General features: G+C 47.5%; 1 protein-coding gene across 1 annotated transcript in view; it reads left to right on the top strand.

The window, feature by feature from the left end:
• Positions 1-6713: 6713 nt before the first annotated feature.
• SRBD1 (S1 RNA binding domain 1) overlaps positions 6714-22242 on the top strand; it is a 399572-nt gene continuing 384043 nt past the window's right edge. The window contains exon 1 of the mRNA XM_082249845.1: positions 6714-6784. The gene's annotated coding sequence lies outside the window, so the exon portion shown is untranslated. The remainder of the gene's footprint in view (positions 6785-22242) is intronic.

The following is a 22242-nucleotide window of genomic DNA, read 5'->3' as shown; positions in this document are numbered from 1 at the left end:
CCCCTGGATGTCAACAAGACATCAAACTGTAGGCAGGGTATGGTCAGAATAGGTCACACAACTCCATCCCTGGTTAATTGTAAAAAAAGGTGGGAGTGGGACTTTAAATGCAGCCTCTTATAAACTGTAATTGCCTCATCACTTCTCTGCTGCTTGGGCGTCTCACAGTGATGATGCTGCACACCTGACTATATCAATCATCTGAAGGGTTGCAGTCCTTGCCCTTGCGTTTGTGCTCCAAGGTGCATCACTGCTAGCAGTCTTCTGTTCTCTGTGTTCCTCCATGTCTGACCAGGCTTGGGCGACGACTCTTCTGGTTCTTGACCCCGCATTGGCAGATGACTTGGCATCCGCAGACTACCAGCTTCTTGACTCAACCCCGGCTTGGATGACTACCTGCTTCTGGACTCAACCCCGGCTTGGATGACTAATCGCTTCTGGACTCGACCCCCACTTGGATGCTTGGATGACTAACCGCTTCTGGACTCGACCCCCGCTTGGATGACTACCCACTTCTGGACTCGACCCTGGCTTGGATGACTTCCCGCTTCTGGACTCGACCCCCGCTTGGATGACTACCCACTTCTGGACTCGACCCTGGCTTGGATGACTACCCGCTTCTGGACTCAACCCCGGCTTGGATGACTACCCGCTTCTGGACTCGACCCCCGCTTGGATGACTACCCACTTCTGGACTCGACCCTGGCTTGGATGACTACCCGCTTCTGGACTCAACCCCGGCTTGGATGACTACCCGCTTCTGGACTCGACCCTGGCTTGGATGACCACCCGCTTCTGGACTTGACCCCAGCTGTTCCTGATCTCGCTCCTTTCTGTTGCTGTGGATTTATTGTTGTTTGCTCTAATAAACTGCCTTATTTTACCTGCATCTCCGTGTGGTCTGGTTTTCTGCACCCTGACAGAGGCCATGTCTCCTTGTGAAGTAGGACAGGAGGACATGATTTCTTATGAGCTAGGACAGGGGGACATGTTTCTTTACGAGGTAGGATGGGGGAACATGGCTCCTAACAGTAAATAGCTTCAAGAGAAGATAGAGCAGCGTCATCTAAGCGTAGCAGTTTGGTACTAAGGGTTCACAACTCCCAAGGAGACGGTAGATCATGCTCATCAGAAGTGATAGTCCCCGCTGCAGCTGGCTGGATGGTAGATTCTCCTGCTGGTTAGGAGGCAGGATGGGCCCTCAGCAAGACTGTGGAGCCTCAGAGCTCCCAAGATGACAGTCCAGGAATCCTTGGAGGGCGGAGATTGGGCTGGCATTACTGGCGGACTCTGTTTTTCTCAGCGGGGGATCGATCAGCCGATTTCCCCTCTGAGCTGGCGGATGGCAGCTCTGTCTCCACGCTGTGTGCGGAGACAGAGCTGTCAGGTCCCCGCTGTTCTCTATGGGGGAATCGGATGAGAACGGTCAGAGAACCTGTCCATTCTCATCCGATCCCATCCCCTGGACAGATGGAAAATCCATCCATCCAGATTTGACGGATCGGATGTCAGCGGACATGTCTCCGCTGACATCCGATGCCCCATAGAGAGACATGAGGCATCTGTTCAGATCCACCAAAAAAAACGGACAGGCAGATCTGAACGGTCCACCTGTGTGAAAGGGGCCTACTAAAAGCCACCATAGGGGCTGTTTAGCTGCTTGATTGCTTTCACAGGTGGCAGGAGGGGGCACCCCCCCCCCCCCCAACCCCACTGTTTTTTTTCCCTGCCTGCCTCTGCGGTTGGGGAGCCGGAGAATGAATCCACTGGTGGCGGTGGTTTACCATAGAGATGGCCATCTCTATGACCCTTGGAGGCCAGATGCGACGTCATGACATCACTTCCGGCGCTGGCAGATCTGAACATTGCCGTTTTTTTGGTGGTAACCCTGAGATCATTTTTTTATTTTTTTCATCTCAGGCTTTTTAGCATAGAGGAGATATGTACGGGCTTCTAGACCCCAGCTCTCTCCAGAAAGAGGACCTGTCAGTGGCGGCCCGTGCATAGGGGGCGCCAGGGTGCCGCCCCCCTGCCCCTAAAAAAAAAAGAAAAAAAAAAAACAAAAAAAAAAAAACAAAACGAACAAATAAAGTTGTACAAAAAAAAATTGGGTTCGCCGGCCTCGCCTGAAGGAACTGGTGGCTGGGGGGGGGGGGGGTGGGGTTACGTCCCAGAAGAGGCGCCGATTGGCTGCCTTATGGGGGGTAGGGGGGTATCCTGGGCGCAAGTCTTTGCGATTGGACACCCCCACTTTCTGATATCCTGGCTGTGATTGGTCCAGTCTACAGCCTGGACCAATCATCATCCAGGATATCGCTGACGTCGCAATGGGGGCGGTGCCGGTGCGTGCGTCAGTCACTCACCGTTACCGCCGCTCATGGAGAGGCCGCCCGCCGGTTCCCGCCGCCGAGACGAGGGAGAAGGACCCGCCGCAGAAGAGGAAGAAGCTGAGCCGCCCCGCCGCCAGGTAAGTTTGAAGGGAGCACGCACGCTGGCACTCTGCAATCATTGAGGGACAATGCTGGCGCTCTGCAATCATTGAGGGACAATGCTGGCGCTCTGCAATCATTGGGGTACAATGCTGGCACTCTGCAATCATTGAGGGACAATGCTGGCACTCTGCAATCATTGGGGGACAATGCTGGCACTCTGCAATCATTGGGGGACAATGCTGGCACTCTGCAATAATTGGGGGACAATGCTGGCACTCTGCAATAATTGGGGGACAATGCTGTGGCGCTCTGCAATCATTGGGGTACAATGCTGTGGCGCTCTGCAATCATTGGGGGACAATGCTGTGGCGCTCTGCAATCATTGGGGGACAATGCTGGCGCTCTGCAATCATTGGGGGACAATGCTGGCGCTCTGCAATCATTGGGGGACAATGCTGGCACTCTGCAATCATTGGGGGACAATGCTGGCACTCTGCAATCATTGGGGGACAAAGCTGTGGCGCTCTGCAATCATTGGGGGACAATGCTGTGGCACTCTGCAATCATTGGGGGACAATGCTGGCACTCTGCAATCATTGGGGGACAATGCTGTGGCGCTCTGCAATCATTGGGGGACAATGCTGTGGCGCTCTGCAATCATTGGGGGACAATGCTGTGGCGCTCTGCAATCATTGGGGGTCAATGCTGTGGGCACTCTGCAATCATTGGGGTACAATGCTGTGGGCACTCTGCAATCATTGGGGGACAATGCTGTGGGCACTCGGCAATCATTGGGGGACAATGCTGTGGCGCTCTGCAATCATTGGGGGACAATGCTGTGGCACTCTGCAATCATTGGGGTACAATGCTGTGGGCACTCTGCAATCATTGGGGGACAATGCTGGCGCTCTGCAATCATTGGGGGACAATGCTGTGGCGCTCTGCAATCATTGGGGGACAATGCTGTGGGCACTCTGCAATCATTGGGGGACAATGCTGTGGCACTCTGCAATCATTGGGGGACAATGCTGTGGCGCTCTGCAATCATTGGGGTACAATGCTGTGGCGCTCTGCAATCATTGGGGGACAATGCTGTGGCGCTCTGCAATCATTGGGGGACAATGCTGGCGCTCTGCAATCATTGGGGGACAATGCTGGCACTCTGCAATCGTTGGGGGACAAAGCTGTGGCGCTCTGCAATCATTGGGGGACAATGCTGTGGCACTCTGCAATCATTGGGGGACAATGCTGGCACTCTGCAATCATTGGGGGACAATGCTGTGGCGCTCTGCAATCATTGGGGGGCAAATCTGTGGCGCTCTGCAATCATTGGGGGACAATGCTGTGGCCACTCTGCAATCATTGGGGGACAATGCTGTGGCGCTCTGCAATCATTGGGGGACAATGCTGTGGGCACTCTGCAATCATTGGGGTACAATACTGTGGCACTCTGCAATCATTGGGGTACAATGCTGTGGGCACTCTGCAATCATTGGGGGACAATGCTGTGGCACTCTACAATCATTGGGGTACAATGCTGTGGGCACTCTGCAATCATTGGGGGACAATGCTGTGGGCACTCTGCAATCATTGGGGGATAATGCTGTGGCACTCTGCAATCATTGGAGGACAATGCTGTGGCGCTCTGCAATCATTGGGGGACAATGCTGTGGCGCTCTGCAATCATTGGGGGACAATGCTGTGGCGCTCTGCAACCATTGGGGTACAATGCTGTGGGCACTCTGCAATCATTGGGGGACAATGCTGTGGGCACTCTGCAATCATTGGGGGACAATGCTGTGGCGCTCTGCAATCATTGGGGGACAATGCTGTGGCGCTCTGCAATTATTGGGGGACAATGCTGTGGCGCTCTGCAATCATTGGGGGACAATGCTGTGGCGCTCTGCAATCATTGGGGGACAATGCTGTGGCACTCTGCAATCATTGGGGACAATGCTGTGGCGCTCTGCAGTGATTGGGGACAATGCTGTTGCGCTCTGCAGTGATTGGGGACAATGCTGTGGCGCTCTGCAGTGATTGGGGACAATGCTGTGGCGCTCTGCATTGAAAGGGGCTCGCACGCTGAACTCTGCATTGATGGAGGCACGGAACAGTTGCATTGAAGGGAGCACGCACGCTGAACTCTGCACAGTGTTTATTGCATTGAAGGGGGCACAGCACAGTTGCATTGAAGGGGGCATGCACGCTGAACTCTGCATTGTGGGGGCACAGCACAGTGTTCATTGCATTGAAGGGGGCACAGCACAGTTGCATTGAAGGGGGCACAGCACAGTTGCATTGAAGGGGGCATGCACGCTGAACTCTGCATTGTTGGGGCACAGCACAGAGTTCATTGCATTGAAGGGGGCACAGTGTTTATTGCATTGAAGGGGGCACAGCACAGTGTTTATTGCATTGAAGGGGGCACAGCACAGTGTTTATTGCATTGAAGGGGGCACAGCACAGTGTTCATTGCATTGTGGGGGCACAGCACAGTGTTCATTGCATTGAAGGGGGCACAGCACAGTGTTCATTGCATTGAAGAGGGCACAGCACAGTGTTTATTGCATTGAAGGGGGCACAGCACAGTGTTTATTGCATTGAAGGGGGCATAGCACGGTGTTCATTGCATTGAAGGGGGCACAGCACGGTGTTCATTGCATTGAAGGGGGCACAGCACAGTGTTTATTGCATTGAAGGGGGCACAGCACAGTGTTTATTGCATTGAAGGGGGCACAGCACAGTGTTTATTGCATTGAAGGGGGCACAGCACAGTGTTTATTGCATTGAAGGGGGCATGCACGCCGAACTCTGCATTGTTGGGGCACAGCACAGTGTTCATTGCATTGAAGGGGGCATAGCACAGTGTTCATTGCATTGAAGGGGGCACAGCACAGTGTTTATTGCATTGAAGGGGGCACAGCACATTGTTCATTGCATTGAAGGGGGCACAGCACATTGTTCATTGCATTGAAGGGGGCACAGCACAGTTGCATTGAAGGGGGCATGCACGCTGAACTCTGCATTGTGGGGGCACAGCACAGTGTTTATTGCATTGAAGGGGGCATAGCACAGTGTTCATTGCATTGAAGGGGGCACAGCACAATGTTCATTGCATTGAAGGGGGCACGCACGCTGAACTCTGCATTGAAAGGGGGCATTTACCATCTCCTGTACCATGACCTGTGACATGCCTATACCATATCTGTGCCATGCCTATACCATCTCCTGTACCATCACCTGTGCCATGCCTGTACCATCACCTGTGCCATGCCTATACCATCACCTGTGCCATGCCTATACCATCACCTATGCCATGCCTATACCATCACCTATGCCATGCCTGTACCATCACCTATGCCATGCCTGTACCATCACCTGTGCCATGCCTATACCATCACCTGTGCCATGCCTATACCATCACCTATGCCATGCCTATACCATCACCTATGCCATGCCTGTACCATCACCTATGCCATGCCTGTACCATCACCTGTGCCATGCCTGTACCATGACTTCAAAGTCACGCAATTTTTTACTGCGTTTTTTGACGCGAAGCAATACCTATTACATTTTTCTTTTTGCGCCCCCCCAAAAATTTTGAGCACCAGCCGCCACTGGGACCTGTCATGTCCTATTCCTATTATAAGGTATGTTGACATTCCTTACAATAGGAACAAAAATGATCAGTTAATTATATCATGAGTTATTTTGATGGGACAGCAAATGTACACTGTTATACAAGCTGTACACTCACTACTTTACATTGTAGCAAAGTGTCATTTCTTCAGTGTTGTCACATGAAAAGATATAATAAAATATTTACAGAAATGTGAGGGGTGTACTCACTTTTGTGAGATACTGTATAATGTTTGGTGGTTCTCAGTATTTTTCTAGCAAAAAAAAAAAATGATTTTCACATGTAGGAGAGGAATGGCAGAATTTTATCCCAGGATGGAGGTGGTTGCAGGTGACAGTGGCTGGGGGGGGGGGACCCCTGCACTCTGTCATGGAGGTGGGTGCACATGCAGATAAAGAATTCTCCATGAAACTGTTGCCAGCGCCAATTCACACAGCATGCACAGCGGCACACTGCTCCTTCCTGCCCTACACTCTCACATTTATTTACGTATCAGGACCCAATTCCTGAGCACATCCCGCCCTCCTGTGCCTCGATTGGCGCAGACATTAGAATCCCCCGCCCCACACTTCCGCATTTGGCCGCGCCCCTGCTCCCGCCCCCTTTGTCTCTCGCCACACCGGTGTTTTGGTCCTCGGAGTGTTCCGTAGCGGAGAAGGCGTGGCCTGAGAGCGCAGGAAGATTGAAGCGTCGCCGGTTGGAATATTTGGAGGTGTGCTGGGATCGGGGTGCCGGGTAGCGGTGTTTATAACCGGGGAGATCCGGGGGATGTGGCTTTGTGGAGGAGTAGGAGCCGGACTTTACATGGGGGAGATTTCCTCCTCAGCAGCTGCTATCCTCCCTCCTCTCCAATAGATCTATCTATTATCATTTCATTACAATGGAAAGCAGAAAGAGAAGATGTGATTGGTCACCTTATACTGGATACAGTGGGGGTGATTTATTACAACTGGAAAGTGCAAAATCCGGTGCAGCTCTGCATAGCAACCAATCAGCTTCCAGGTTATAATATCAAAGCCTAAGTGAAGAAGCTGAAGTTAGAATCCGATTGGTTACCATACACAGCTGCACCAGATTCTGCACTTTCCTGTTTTATTAAATCTTCCCCAGTGGGTTTGGATTTGTAGTTGGCTGGGTGGTGTTGGTGTTATAGAATAGTGCATCCCATTAGACAATGCCTCCCAAATCAGCGCATGTGCAGTACATAACCTCTCTCAGCTGGCGTGACATCAACACTGCGCATGCGCTGATCGTTGGACCATACGCAAAGTGCAAAGGGTTTATCTTGCCCTGCAACACATCCAAATCCCTACAGCAAGATTCCTTCCTGCAACACATCCAAATCCCCACTGCAGGATCCCGTCCTGCAACACATCCAAATCCACACTGCAAGATTCCTTCCTGCAACACATCCAAATCCCCACTGCAGGATCCCGTCCTGCAACACATCCAAATCCCCACTGCAGGATCCCGTCCTGCAACACATCCAAATCCCCACTGCAGGATCCCGTCCTGCAACACATCCAAATCCCCACTGCAGGATCCCGTCCTGCAACACATCCAAATCCCCACTGCAGGATGCCGTCCTGCAACACATCCAAATCCCCACTGCAGGATCCCGTCCTGCAACACATCCAAATCCCCACTGCAGGATCCCGTCCTGCAACACATCCAAATCCCCACTGCAGGATCCCGCCCTGCGCCACACCCAAATCCACACTGCAAGATCCCGTCCTGCAACACATCCAAATCCACACTGCAAGATTCCTTCCTGCAACACATCCAAATCCCCACTGCAGGATCCCGTCCTGCAACACATCCAAATCCCCACTGCAGGATCCCGTCCTGCAACACATCCAAATCCCCACTGCAGGATCCCGCCCTGCGCCACACCCAAATCCACACTGCAAGATCCCGTCCCGCAACACATCCAAATCCACACTGCAAGATTCCTTCCTGCAACACATCCAAATCCACACTGCAAGATTCCTTCCTGCAACACATCCAAATCCACACTGCAAGATTCCTTCCTGCAACACATCCAAATCCCCACTGCAGGATCCCGTCCTGCAACACATCCAAATCCACACTGCAAGATTCCTTCCTGCAACACATCCAAATCCCCACTGCAGGATCCCGTCCTGCAACACATCCAAATCCCCACTGCAGGATCCCGTCCTGCAACACATCCAAATCCCCACTGCAGGATCCCGTCCTGCAACACATCCAAATCCCCACTGCAGGATCCCTTCCTGCAACACATCCAAATCCCCACTGCAGGATCCCTTCCTGCAACACATCCAAATCCCCACTGCAGGATCCCGCCCTGCGCCACACCCAAATCCACACTGCAAGATCCCGTCCCGCAACACATCCAAATCCACACTGCAAGATTCCTTCCTGCAACACATCCAAATCCACACTGCAAGATTCCTTCCTGCAACACATCCAAATCCACACTGCAAGATTCCTTCCTGCAACACATCCAAATCCCCACTGCAGGATCCCGTCCTGCAACACATCCAAATCCCCACAGCAAGATCCCGCCCCGCAACACATCCAAATCCCCACTGCAGGATCCCGTCCTGCAACACATCCAAATCCACACTGCAAGATCCCACCCTGCAACACATCCAAATCCCCACTGCAGGATCCCGTCCTGCAACACATCCAAATCCCCACTGCAGGATCCCGTCCTGCAACACATCCAAATCCCCACTGCAAGATCCCGCCCTGCAACACATCCAAATCCCCACTGCAGGATCCCGTCCTGCAACACATCCAAATCCCCACTGCAGGATCCCGTCCTGCAACACATCCAAATCCCCACTGCAGGATCCCGTCCTGCAACACATCCAAATCCCCACTGCAGGATCCCGTCCTGCAACACATCCAAATCCCCACTGCAGGATCCCGTCCTGCAACACATCCAAATCCCCACTGCAGGATCCCGTCCTGCAACACATCCAAATCCCTACTGCAAGATCCCACCCTGCAACACATCCAAATCCCTACTGCAAGCTCCCCCCCCCCCCTGCAACACATCCAAATCCACACTGCAAGATCCCACCCTGCAACACATCCAAATCCACACTGCAAGATCCCGCCCGCAACACATCCAAATCCCCACTGCAAGATCCCGCCCCGCAACACATCCAAATCCCCACTGCAAGATCCCTCCCTGCGACACATCCAAATCCCTACTGCAAGATCTTGCCCCGCAACACATCCAAATCCCCACTGCAAGATCCCTCCCTGCGACACATCCAAATCCCCAACTCAGGATCCCGCCCTGCAGCACATCCAAATCCCCACTGCAGGATCCCGCCCTGCAACACGTCCAAATCCCCACTGCAAGATCCCGTCCTGCAACACATCCAAATCCACACTGCAAGATTCCTTCCTTCAACACATCCAAATCCCCACTGCAGGATCCCGTCCTGTAACACATCCAAATCCACACTGCAAGATTCCTTCCTTCAACACATCCAAATCCCCACTGCAGGATCCCGTCCTGTAACACATCCAAATCCCCACTGCAGGATCCCGTCCTGCAACACATCCAAATCCCCACAGCAAGATCCCGCCCCGCAACACATCCAAATCCCCACTGCAGGATCCCGTCCTGCAACACATCCAAATCCACACTGCAGGATCCCGTCCTGCAACACATCCAAATCCACACTGCAGGATCCCGTCCTGCAACACATCCAAATCCCCACTGCAGGATCCCGTCCTGCAACACATCCAAATCCCCACTGCAGGATCCCGTCCTGCAACACATCCAAATCCCCACTGCAGGATCCCGTCCTGCAACACATCCAAATCCCCACTGCAGGATCCCGCCCTGCAACACATCCAAATCCACACTGCAGGATCCCGCCCTGCAACACATCCAAATCCGCCCAACAACAATAATAATCCGACTATGACGTCGCTCAAGTGCAGAGAGAGTGAGGCAGAATCTGACAATTAGATTCTCCCTTCACACTTTGCAGATCATCAGCTAATGCCTCTGACGATCTGCGCATACAGTGTTGATGTCATGCCAGCTGATCAACAGATCAGCTGCAGTGATGTTACCTACTGCGCATGGGCAGCTCGTTGGAGGCATTATCCAACGGGATGCACTATTCGACAACATCCCCGGAATCGGCTAGTGATCTGAGTGGCAGTGATGAGTTATCGATCACTGACGGCTGGCGGTGATCGGGATATTTATTGAGCAATGGGATTGGTCAGTAAATGGCCATATCACAGCCCGGATTGGGTGCTTCCCTGACACGGAGAGCACCTGTGCTGGAGGATTGCTGTTGGTTCTCTGAGCTGCCCAGTCCCTCCGTCATGTCCTTAACCACAGATGAGTTGTCAGCTGGCTTCCCTGCTGACAGCTGAAAGAAAGGAAAAATAGCACGGGGTTCTCCCTAGTCAAAACCAGGCTCTTTGAGTCTGGTATGGATCTTGAAGGGAAACCTCATGCTAAAATAAAAAAATAAAAAAAACGGCACGGGGTACCTCCTTAAGACCATGCCAGATCCTTCAGTCTGATATGGATTTTTAAGGTGGGGGGCCCCATGCCAAAAAAATAAAATAAATTTGCCCCCCCCCCCCACAATCCATACCAGACCTTTATCAGAGCCTGCAGCCTGGCAGGTCAGAAAAGGGGGGGGTAACCATACCAGGCCACAAGTCTTTAACGGGGGGGGGGGGGGGGGGGGGGTGGGCAGGGGGGTCCAAACCCAAAATGGGGACAAGGTGCCCATTCATCTGAAAAAAAGAAGTGTAATTTTACAAAAAACAGAGACGGTTTTTGACAAGTCCTTTATTAATTGATGAATGTCCCTTGTCGTAGCTTCAGCAAGCCTTCTTCCTCCGGTCTTCTCCTTCTGATGTCTTCTTCCTTCGGTCTTCTCCCTCCTCTGTCTTCTCCTTCTGGTGATGTCTTCTTCTGCCGCTGCAAACCTGCTCAAAATAAAAAAATCCGGTCCTGCTCTGACGGGCGATGATTGTTATGCCAGCTAAGCTGTCTGCCAGTTCTTATATAACCATGGGGCATGGTCACCAGGTGACGTCACTCTGAGACCCCGCCCCTTGTGACTTCACTGCCCCATCATGCCCCAGGCGGGACAGTGTCTCTGACCACGCCCCATGGTTATATAAGAACCGGCAGACCGCTTAGCTGACATAACAGCAGGAGCCATCGTCGGAGCAGGACCGGATTTTTTGTTTATTTGAGCGGGTTGGCGGCAGCGGCAGAAGAGAAGGTGAAGACATCACTGGAAGGAGAAGACAGCGGAGGGAGAAGACATCAGAAGAAGAAAGAAGACTCGTTGGAGCTATGACATTGTACATTCTTCAATTAATAAAGGACTTGTCAAAAACTGTCTTCGTTTTTTGGAACCCTACACTTTTTTTTTTGGGGTGAATGGGTAGGGGTACCCCATACTCATTCACATGGGGGGGACCTGGGGGACCCCTTGTTAAATCCAGATGCCAGTCAAGTATCTAGGTGAATCCCAGCATTAAAGTTGGGTGGGGGGGGAGTGGTTTGTTTGATGGGTCAGGGGATGGGCTATTCACGTTCACACCACAGCCCCCCTTTACAGCCCAGTCCCCCCCTTTATATCGGTGTCCTTTATGTCACAGTGTCCCTTTACAGAGCAGTCCCCTTTACATGACAGTGCCCCCTTTACAGAGCAATTCCCTTTACATGACATTGCCCCTTTACATTAATGTAACAGGGACCGCTCTGTAAAAGGGGCACTGTCATGTAAAGGGGACTGCTCTGTAAAGGGACACTGTGATGTAAACGGGACTGCCCTGTAAAGAGAGCACTATAATGTAAAGGAGGGCTGTTATATAAAGGGGCACTGTAATGATTAGTGTCCCTTTACAATGCACTCCCCTTTATATTACAGTGCCCATAGCAATTACAACCCCCTCCATCACAGTGCCCCTGCAATCTGCCCCCCCCTTTTCTCTCTCCCCATTCTATTCTTTGCCTCCCCTGCATAGGACTCCTACCTTTGGCTGGACAGAGGCTGTGCTCAGTCTGTGTGTCCTTTCCTGGCTCCCCCACCCACCCAACAACGTCATCCTATGAGCAGGGCGGAAGGAGCTCTCCATTCCAATCTGCAGCTCCCCCTGCCCTGCTGATAGGATGACATTGCTGGATGGGTCGAGGAGCCAGGAAAGGACACATTGGCATGGCGGCACAGCAGTTGGTGACTGCGGTCTGTGATAGCCCTCTGCAGACCATGGTCGCAACTCACCTCCAACTGTGTGGCCCGGTCATCAACAAGCCACAGACCGGCATCGGGGGTGTGGGAACCTCTGCTCTATGTAATGAAAACAAGAAAAGTTTAGTAAAAAAAAAGTGTAAAAATCTAGAAAAAATAAAAAATAAACTTACACCCAAACACTTAATAAAAAGTTTTGAGCCCCCACTTACACACACGTATTAATATAAATGCGCATGACAGGGGTCCCTATGCACAAAAATTTTGATTTTGCTACATGTTACATATAGCTGTGTACACCAGAGTAAGAGCAATATTTCTAGGCCCATTATTCATGGTTGGTGCATGTGAGAGAGAAACTGGGAAGCATCAGTATATAGATACTAAATTGAAACAAAAACCTAGTAGCAACTTGCAAGTAGGATAGTGATGCAGTGTGAGGACTTTGCATTACAGCCAAAAGTCTTGACAAAGGGGTTGTGTGCTCAGAAACACGTTGCATCCTGCCCTTCCTGACTCTGACAGTCTTGTATATGATGAATTTGTAGTGTGCTGTGCGTCTCCCCCTTTCTATGTTCTTTCAGAGCCGGTTAAGGGCTCATGTGCACAGGGCAGCTGAAAACCTTTTCTGAATGCTGGAAACCAACCGTGGAAAACGTCAGTTTTACAGCTTTTACATACAGAGTTTATGCGAGTTTAGCAGCAGTTATAGAAATTTAAAAAATAGCCTACATCCCTTTAAACTGTAGCATTATGAAGAAGAACCCTCATAATGGGACTTTTAATGGCAACACATAGTTGGACATAGAAAGTTGTGATTTCCTAGACAATCTTTAGTACACTCGGATTTCCAATTGATAGCACCAAACAGGGAATTCAAGTGATAGACAATCCACGCGTTTCAAATTTTTTTTTTCTTCTTCAGGGTTGCATAAACATATTTAGGAGGTTATCTTCTAAAATAAGAACATAAAAATTAGAAATATTGCATATATAGCATCAATACAGTCTTATACATATTCTTTTTTTTTTTATATTGTTCATACCTGTTTAGAGGTAACTAGGCATTTATGTGAATAATCAAAAATGGCGGTAGGACAAGTATCATTGGAAATTATTCTCTAGATGTCAGACGGGGGAGGGGAGGAGAGAGCAGAGGCCGGCGTCTGACCTGGTGATTCACTGGGGTCGGGCAAGTCACAGCAAGCACATGTGTATTATAACACCATTAGAGTAAAAGAAAATAAATTATGTGGACCACTTATGAATAAAGATTATACCATCTGTGGCAACAGAAAATATAGGGTGTCAAATTTGAATCAAAGAAAACAGGTATATATGTAGATCTATAGATATAATATATATAGATATGTATGTGTAGTACCCTCCTAGATAGGTGCTAGGTAGGGAGAGTAGTTTTGGCTCTGCCTGCCTATCAGGAGAGCAACAGGAAAAAATAGCTGCACTCTGCTTATCATGGGAGCATGACCACTAGCTAGGCCTGTTCAGTGTGTCTGATTTGTGATTCATCTGGGCTGAGGGAGTGTCCCCACTGTGTCCGATTGGGAGGCCTGTTGGACGGTGGAGGAAACACAGCCAGTGACACACAGGCTTTTGTGACTGTCTCAGTGGGTTGACACAGACAAGTGGTGCATCCTGGGATAGGGTATAAAAGCCAAGGACACATGTGCTCAGGGTCTTTGGGCGAGAAGCCAAGTCCCAGAAGGAGGGTTATGGCTGTCTCTGCTTCTGAAGCTGTGGAAGGTGGTCACAGACAGTCGGCCTAGTGAACCAGAAAGTGTGGCTGAACCCAGAGGTCCAGTGGAAGCTGACTAGTGGAGTTGGAGGCAACGATGGTTCTGGAAAAACCATGTCCGCGAGTACAGAACAACTTGCCCAGGGGTCTGCCAGGAAGGGGACCACTCCAGAGGCTAGAGTAAGCAGACGTGTGTCAGCACACAGGCAGTAAGAGTAAAGGGGGTGCCAAGTTAGAACCCTGAAGAGAATAACCAAGCAGGAACTTTTAAGTATCTTCACTTCAGTGGCAAGGTGAAGCAGCAGCCTTGCCACATTCTAAAGTTAGCTGTCCTCAAGACTGTGAATAGTTAATAGTTGAAAGTATCCTACTCATCCCTTCTTCTATCCCAGCTCCAAATAAAAACACAAAAACAACATCCCCTGGATTGATTATTGACTAAGCCAAGGACTTTCATTGCTGTTTATCTGCTATCAGTTGCTACGGGTAACCCAGGGGAATCCAGACAGTGTAATTCTCAGCAGTCCTCTAGGGGGCAGTGCTACACATGTATGTATGTATGTCCTTCAGGACTGTCAGGCCCCGTTCACACTGGGGCGATCCGACTTCCCTGGGCGACCTCCGAGGTCGCGGTGCGGGCAGCGCGCCGCGACCTCGGAGCGGCCGGCACGGACTTCATAACATTGAAGTCTATGCAGGTCGCTCCGGGTCGCCCCAAAGAAGCTCCGGACCCTTATTCTAAGTCGGAGCGACTTGTGTCACTCCTATTAGAACGGGTCCGCAGCTTCTCAATGGAAGGCGACCTGTCAGGCGACCAGGTCGCCTGACAGGTCGCCCCAGTGTGAACGGGGGCTCACAATATATATTGTTTGTTTATTTGATCAACTCAAGAATTGTCAAATCACTGTACAGTAAAACCTTGGATTGCGAGCATAATTCGTTCCGGAAACATGCTTGTAATCCAAACCACTCTTATATCAAAGCGAGTTTCCCCATAAGAAATAATGGAAACTCAGATAATTCGTTCCACAACCATTTATTCATAAATGCTTCAGTTTATAGTCCATATAAAAAGATTATAGCATTGTGATCAGTTGTGTAACCATAAAATATCCATCCACAAATAGCCGCTTCTCCAAGGGGATTAGAAGCAGAATCCAGCAGGAGCTACAGAGTATCAAAGAGAAGAGAGGCGCCTCTAAGTGTAGCAATATGGTTTGATTTAATGAAGGTACAACATTTAGCAACTCACATGGTTGATGAATAAAACAGGCACGTCTAAGTATGCAGGCATCCGGGGTAAAGCTGTCCACATAAACTATCTTCTGCACCGCTAGCTGCCAGTCTGTAATCCTGACCGGGAAGACCAACCTGCATTAAAGCGATCTGAAAGCAAGGGGCAGCATGGAAGGGATGACGTAGATGGTGGTGCGAAGGATGGTCTATGTGGACAGCTTTACCCCGGATGCCTGAATCCTTAGATGTGTCTGTTCCAATCATCAACCATGTGAGTTGCTAAATGTTGAACCTTCATTCAATTTAACCATATCGCTACACTTAGAGGCGCCTCTCTTCTCTTTTATACTCAGCTGTGACTTGAGGCTACTTGTATATCAAGACATCGCTTGTATATCAAGTCAAAATTGATTTGAAAATTTTGCTTGTCTTTCAAAGCGCTCTTAAACCAAGTTACTCTCAAACCAAGGTTTCACTGTATTTGAATGTAGCAAATTTGAAGTAGGATTGAGTAGTCAAAAAATGTCCTAGTAGATAGGAAGAGGAAGCAATCTTCCTAGGAGTAGAGTCTCCACTATCTGCAGCAAAATAGAATGATATATATCATATAATCAGAGAGTTGCTGGTATAACTTGAGAGTAAAAATGAAAACAGCGGACACCAGTTAGGTCTAGGCAGTAGTGTGTAGGTTGCTGCAAGGTCAGTTGGTAACTGAGCAGCACAGCCATTAAGGCTGGCCATACACTGTACAATTTTCTTATTCAATTTCCTTTAGATTTACCTTTAACTATGTAGTGCAAGGGCCTGCCTGATTGCATACAAATTGAAAGTGTTTAGGTTTGACCCTATATTACATGGTTTTGGTAAATCTAAAGGAAAGTTGAACAAGAAAATTGTATAGTGTATGGCCAGCCTAAGCCTGTCTATATAAAGCCTCAAGTGTTGGGAGGGGTTGTTCCTAATAATAATGAAAGGAGGAGGTAGATCACCTGTGGGGCTGGAAAGCCACCACAGGAACAGCCTACAGATCTTCTGCTGTGAGTAATTGACCGCTCCCCCTGCCGAGTGTCACGCCGTGAGACCCCGCCCCATGGCAGAATGACGTTGCGTGGCAACTGGCGCACATGGAATGGCTGGAGGAAGAGTCAGCTGCCCCCAGGTGGACGAAGATGGATTATGGATTACAGGTGGATTACATTTGAAATTTTGTCAAATTCAAATCAAATCGTATACATCAGCATATGAACACATATGAAACAATGTAATGCACACATGTGAACTTCACCAGTATTGTGAGAACACTGAGAATGTGGATGAAAAATGAGAATGAAAATAATTTAATTAAATATTGAAGATATACAAAGAAGGGAAGAAGGGGAAAGAGAAAAGGGGAGGAGAGAAAAAGGAAGGGGAATGGTGGTGTGAGGAATGTGGGTGGAATGGAAATGAATATGAATGAATGGATGAAACGATAATTGGATACATGAAAATGAAACTAAGACAGCGGGAAAAGGCTGACTGTTGGAAAGATGTTGTTAAATGATTGTGGGGATCAGATTTCCATGCCAACTGATTTGAACCCTTCTAAAAAGGGTCTATAGTTAATGGCCTCATTGAGGCCCAGAGGGACTGTGGCATTTAAATTGAAAATCCACCTTCGCTCTAGTTGGAGGAGATGTTTTTTTCCAGTCTCCTCCTCGTAGACCAGAGTGGATGCGATCTACTTTTAAAAACTGTATTTTGGGAAATTTTCCACCATGGACCTTGGTGACATGGCGGCCAAGAGGCAATTCTGGATTGGATTCATAATATTCAAAGTTTTCATAGACAAAATGTGTCTCTCTTCCAAAATTCATTTTTAGTCTTTCCTACATAAAAGCAAAAGCATTCACACATAAGGAGATATACTACGCCATCGGTGGGGTTTGTAAATAATTGCAGCCCCCACAGGTAAAGGTTCCTAGTCATTTACAGGGATGTAATATTGGAACCTTGTCTGTGCGTAAAAGCAGGTCTCTGTGGGACAAAAGGTCCCACAGAGGGGTCCATGGCAAGTAGATGCCAATATTTAGATACAGTTTTGGTGATCTGGGACTGCTGACAAGAGAATCTTGTAATAATTTGTAGGGGATTTGTAGAGGTACGTTTTTTTTTTTTTGGCTGTATAGTAGTTCCTGATGGGTTTTTTGAACTGTGGGTTTATTAGCTTTTTTGAGGGCTGTAATGGAGTACCCTCGTGCAAGAAATCTGTCTTAGTTGGTCAGTTTCATGTTTGAAAGTGATTTTGTCTGAGCTAATCTGGCGAATCTGAAGATATTGACTGTACGGTCACTATTAAATCTATTTAATTGATCATCTTGATCTGTCCTAACTCCTACGGCAAGTTGAACAATCTAGTTCTGTTAACGCCTCAAGGTCATCCCCATGCAAAAGGAAGTCTGATAAGTTTCCCCCAAGTTTGAATTCAAATGTGTCGGCTTTTATCAAGCTGACATGTGAGGAAATTAATAAACTAAAAGTAACTAATTCAGAATGCAATTTAACCGAACAAGAAAAACTTGCACTATCCAATTTATCTAAAAATTCGAACATCACAATTAAGCCCGCCGACAAGGGGAGTAATGTTGTAATAATGAGTAAGGAACAATACATTACTATGTGCATGAAAATCCTCAAAAATTAAATCTCAAATTCAGTAATCAAAAGATTCAACAAAGAATTTTATTCATTGGTGGATTCCGCTTATTTAAACGGAGCCATCGCAAAGAATGACTGGGAATTCATTAGAGTGCGATATCCCCAAATATCTAATTTTTACGCTCTTCCTAAACTACAAAAAGAAACAGCCTGGGACGGCCCATAATATAGGGCAATGGTTCCCTTACGGAACATCTAAACAAATACATTGATGATGACCTAAGACCTCACACAATCAGTCTTCCTAGTTACATTCAAGACATTATTCATCTTCTTAGCATTTTACACGGTTTATTTACAAATGAATCTGCATTATTTGAAGCTATTGATGTGGAGGTGCTCTATAGCTGCATACCTCATAAGGGTTTGTCCTGTATAAGACATATCTTATCCCAACGTTCATGTCATCAATGGTAACTTAACGAGTTCATCCTGACTTCTCTTGATTTTATCTATCTTTCGCCATAATGTCTTTACATTCAATGGCTTCCACTACCTCCAGGTGCAAGGCGTAGCGATAGGAACCAGTTGTGCCCCATCCTACACCAATATGGAAATGGGGGAGTGGGAGCGTGACATTATGGCCCAGGAAGTTTTATCTATGTACACAGACCATGTTACATTATAGTACCATTACATAGATGACATTTTCGTTATTTGGGATGGCTTGTTTGAATTACTACAGTCTTTTCTACATACCCTCAATGAGAATACATAAAATCTCCAACTCACAATGTGAATTGTGATCTCAACTCCATAACATTTTTGGATGTAGAGTTGCTCAAAAACATGGATGGATCTCTATCAAGCAAAGAAGCAATTAAGGCCAGTTATAGGTGGGGGCAGAGGCCATTTTCTTTGTTGTTCATGTTTACTGGTGAGTGGACACACTAGATGCCTTTGCTGTTGTGCTATTGGCTGGGCATCTATTGTGCCCCCAAGTACCTTTTAGAAGGGTTGGGCCACCTCCAGGCTCACCTGCCCCCTATCTATCCATTAGCTTGCTTGTGCTTCCACTGTGAACACTCTCATAAATTTACAAGAGTTAGAACTGCAGGTAATACAGGGTGCCGTGGAGTGGCCCTGCAGCTTACACATGCGTTTGCAAATGTGTGCTAACTGAACCCCTGTTTTGACAGAAACTGTTAGACAGGTTAATTTGGTTGGTAAGCAAACTGGTTAGCAAACTGAACTGGGCATTTTTTATCTGTATTTGAATCTCTATCAAGCAGCCTCTTTAGAAGAAGCACAGTGGGGAATTCCATTCTCCATGCTACCAGCTTCCATCAGCCATCATTGGTTTAATCAATACCGTACAGTCAGTATCTCCGGAATTTCTCAGACAAAATCCCTTTTAAACATGAATCTGACTAAGACAAAGATTACTTGAATGAGGATACTCCATTACATGCCTCAAAAAAGCTTATAAAAGCTGGAATTACCCCTTGGCCACCAAGGTCCATGGTGGAAAATTTACCAAAATACAATTTTTAATATTCAATCACATCCACCTTGGTATACAATGAGGAAACTGGAACAAATGTCTCCTCCAATTAGAGCTAAGGTGGAGTTTCAATTTAAATGCCACAGTCCCTCTGAGCCTTAATGAGGCCATTAACTATAGACCCTTTTTAGAAGGGTTCAAATCGGGTAACATGGAAATCTGATCCCCACATTTATTTAACAACATCTTTCCCCCAGTCAATCGGCCAATTCCCCCTGTCTTAGTTTAATTTTTTTATGTATCTATTTAATTATTGTTTCATCTATTCATTCATTCGCATTCATTTTAAATTCCACCCACATTCCTCACACCACCATTCCCCTTCCTTTTTCTCCCCTCCCTTTTTCTCTTTCCCTTTCTTTTTCTTCTTTATTTATCTTCAATATTTAATTCAATTATTTTCATGTTCTCACAATACTGGTAAAGTTCACGTGTTCATTATATTTTTTCATATGTGTTCATATGTGATTTTGATTTTATTCTGATTTCGCATGTAATTTCTCTGTTCATCCACTGGGGGCAGCTCTGTTCATTCACAGGGGGCGGTCATCTGCCCCACTTCCTAGTATATGCCTTCTGCCATTCCACGTGCACCGTACCCATGCAACGTCATTCCGCAAAGGGGCGGGGTCTCGCCGGATGCCGCTCGGCCGGGGGGTGGGGTGTCAATTGCCTCTCTCCATCAGCATTGGGGTCACATTAGAAGAGCAATCTAGAAAAACTGAGGGAGAAGAGAAACATAGGAATACTAGTCCAGTACCAGTGTGCAAAAGTGTATTCGCTTTGGAAGAATAAATCACCTATAACATTGGGTGTCCTACATGGACTTGTGGATGTTGCTGCATTGTGTAAAACTAGAATAGCTTGTACATTTTAGAATGGGGGGCCTCGAGATTGTATATAATTATTAAAGGGTGCCTTGGCTGAAAAAAGGTTGAGAAACACTGGTCTAAGCTTCAGTTTAGCAGCTGTAGTGTACATCAGGCCTAGCTGTCAGCTGCCGATATGGTCTGTAAACCCCCCACACTGCAGAACTATCCTACATGAAAGTTGCTACTATGTTTTGGTTTCAATAAAGTATCCATTTACTGATGTTTCTCTGGGTTCTGTGTTTCTCCTAAGTGGGGTACACACTATGGGAAAACCAAGCGAACGATCGTCCGATTTTTCTCATTTCACAGCAAGTCAGAATCGATGTACGAAAATTCTCGTATGCCAAAGGCTTTTTTTTTTTGTTTATTGTTTATGATCATGCGCAGTCTTTCTTTTCGAAAATCGCTCATTCTGTTCCCGTATATGAGAAAAATTTTAAAGCTAGTTCTTCTGAAATTTTTATTCCGAAGGTCGGAATCGGCTGTCAAAATTTGTGTACACACTATCAGAAAATTGTAGGAAAGTTCCTCAGATCAAAATGTTCACCGAGCCTTTAGGGGCGGTTTAAACCAGGAATTGCACAGGAACGCATGCACTTGCTTTCCTGTGCAATTTGAGTGCAGTGCGTTTTCAGCCCATTCATTTGAATAGACTTAAATTACACTGCACCAAAAGTAGTGCAAAAACGCACTGCAACCAGATCGCATGGTACTTTTGGTACAGTGTTCATTTCTTTGGCGAAATTATTTTCGTCATAGTTTTTCGTCAGCTTCATGTTTCAGTGAAGAAAACAAAACAAAAGTAAAATTCGAATTAAGTCAATTGATGAAAACTATGACTAAAATCGAATCCATCAACAAATGACAACAGAACGAGAGCAGAAGATTTACTCACCTGAATTTCTACTTTCCTCGGAGCTCCACCTATCTGTTAACCAGTTCCTGCCCAGCCTATAGAAGTTTGACGTCCCTCCAGAACAAGCCTTGTGCGCAGCTGCACCGCGGGCGCTATCTTTCACCAGCTGTATAGATGCTTTGCAGTATGATTTTAGCCCAATCGTTTTGTATGGGCTTCAATTGCACTGCATGAAAAAAAAGTAGGTATCGGCGAGTACTTGAGGAAAAGTGTCAGTACTCTAAAATACTCACTCTAAAATATCTTATATTGGTATATCCCTATCTTATACCCATATTATATTATCCACTTGTGTAATCCAAGTGCTGCGCCACTAAAATAATACGAATATAATATTAAAAATACAAATCTTAGTGAAATTTCATTAGTAAAACAAATCCCATTAGATATAAATATAAATGTCCATAATCGTGATATAAAAAATCACATCAGAAATATGGTCCCAATAAAGTGCAAATAAACTCGTGCAAAAATCCAAATTCAAAGTGGAGAAAGTGCCAGTGCCTTGAAAATGAATCTTCTATTGTGCACACCTCCAGCCACTGAAAGATGGCTGCTCACCGCACGTTCTGACCCCTGTGTTACCAGTGGGGGAGAACAAGCAGTGCCCTGAAAGGGATATAATCCTATGGATGATGATCAGCAGGTTTTTAACGATCCTCCAATCCTATTTGAACACGGATGTATCTCATGCATATATAAAAAGAAAGGGAAACATCTAGTGCTCTCCGTGTATCAATTTTTTTGAAACCATGTATAAAGAAGAAAACACTCACATTAGGCGGCACATCCAGCCGTGCGAGCTTTAACAGACAGTCCGCTCTCTGATGGTACACAAAGCAAAATAGCATCCGACAGCAGGCTCACCCCCTATATGCGTTGGGTCTACCCCTACTGAAGAAGTTAATGGATGACGTAACGCGTATAGGGGGTGAGCCTGCTGTCGGATG

Source organism: Pelophylax lessonae, assembly GCF_965119305.1.
Source record: "Pelophylax lessonae genome assembly, chromosome: 3".
In the NCBI taxonomy this organism is placed as follows: Eukaryota; Metazoa; Chordata; class Amphibia; order Anura; family Ranidae; genus Pelophylax; species Pelophylax lessonae.
The sequence above is the reverse complement of the archived record's forward strand: the minus strand, read 5'-3'. Positions and strand labels throughout refer to the sequence as shown.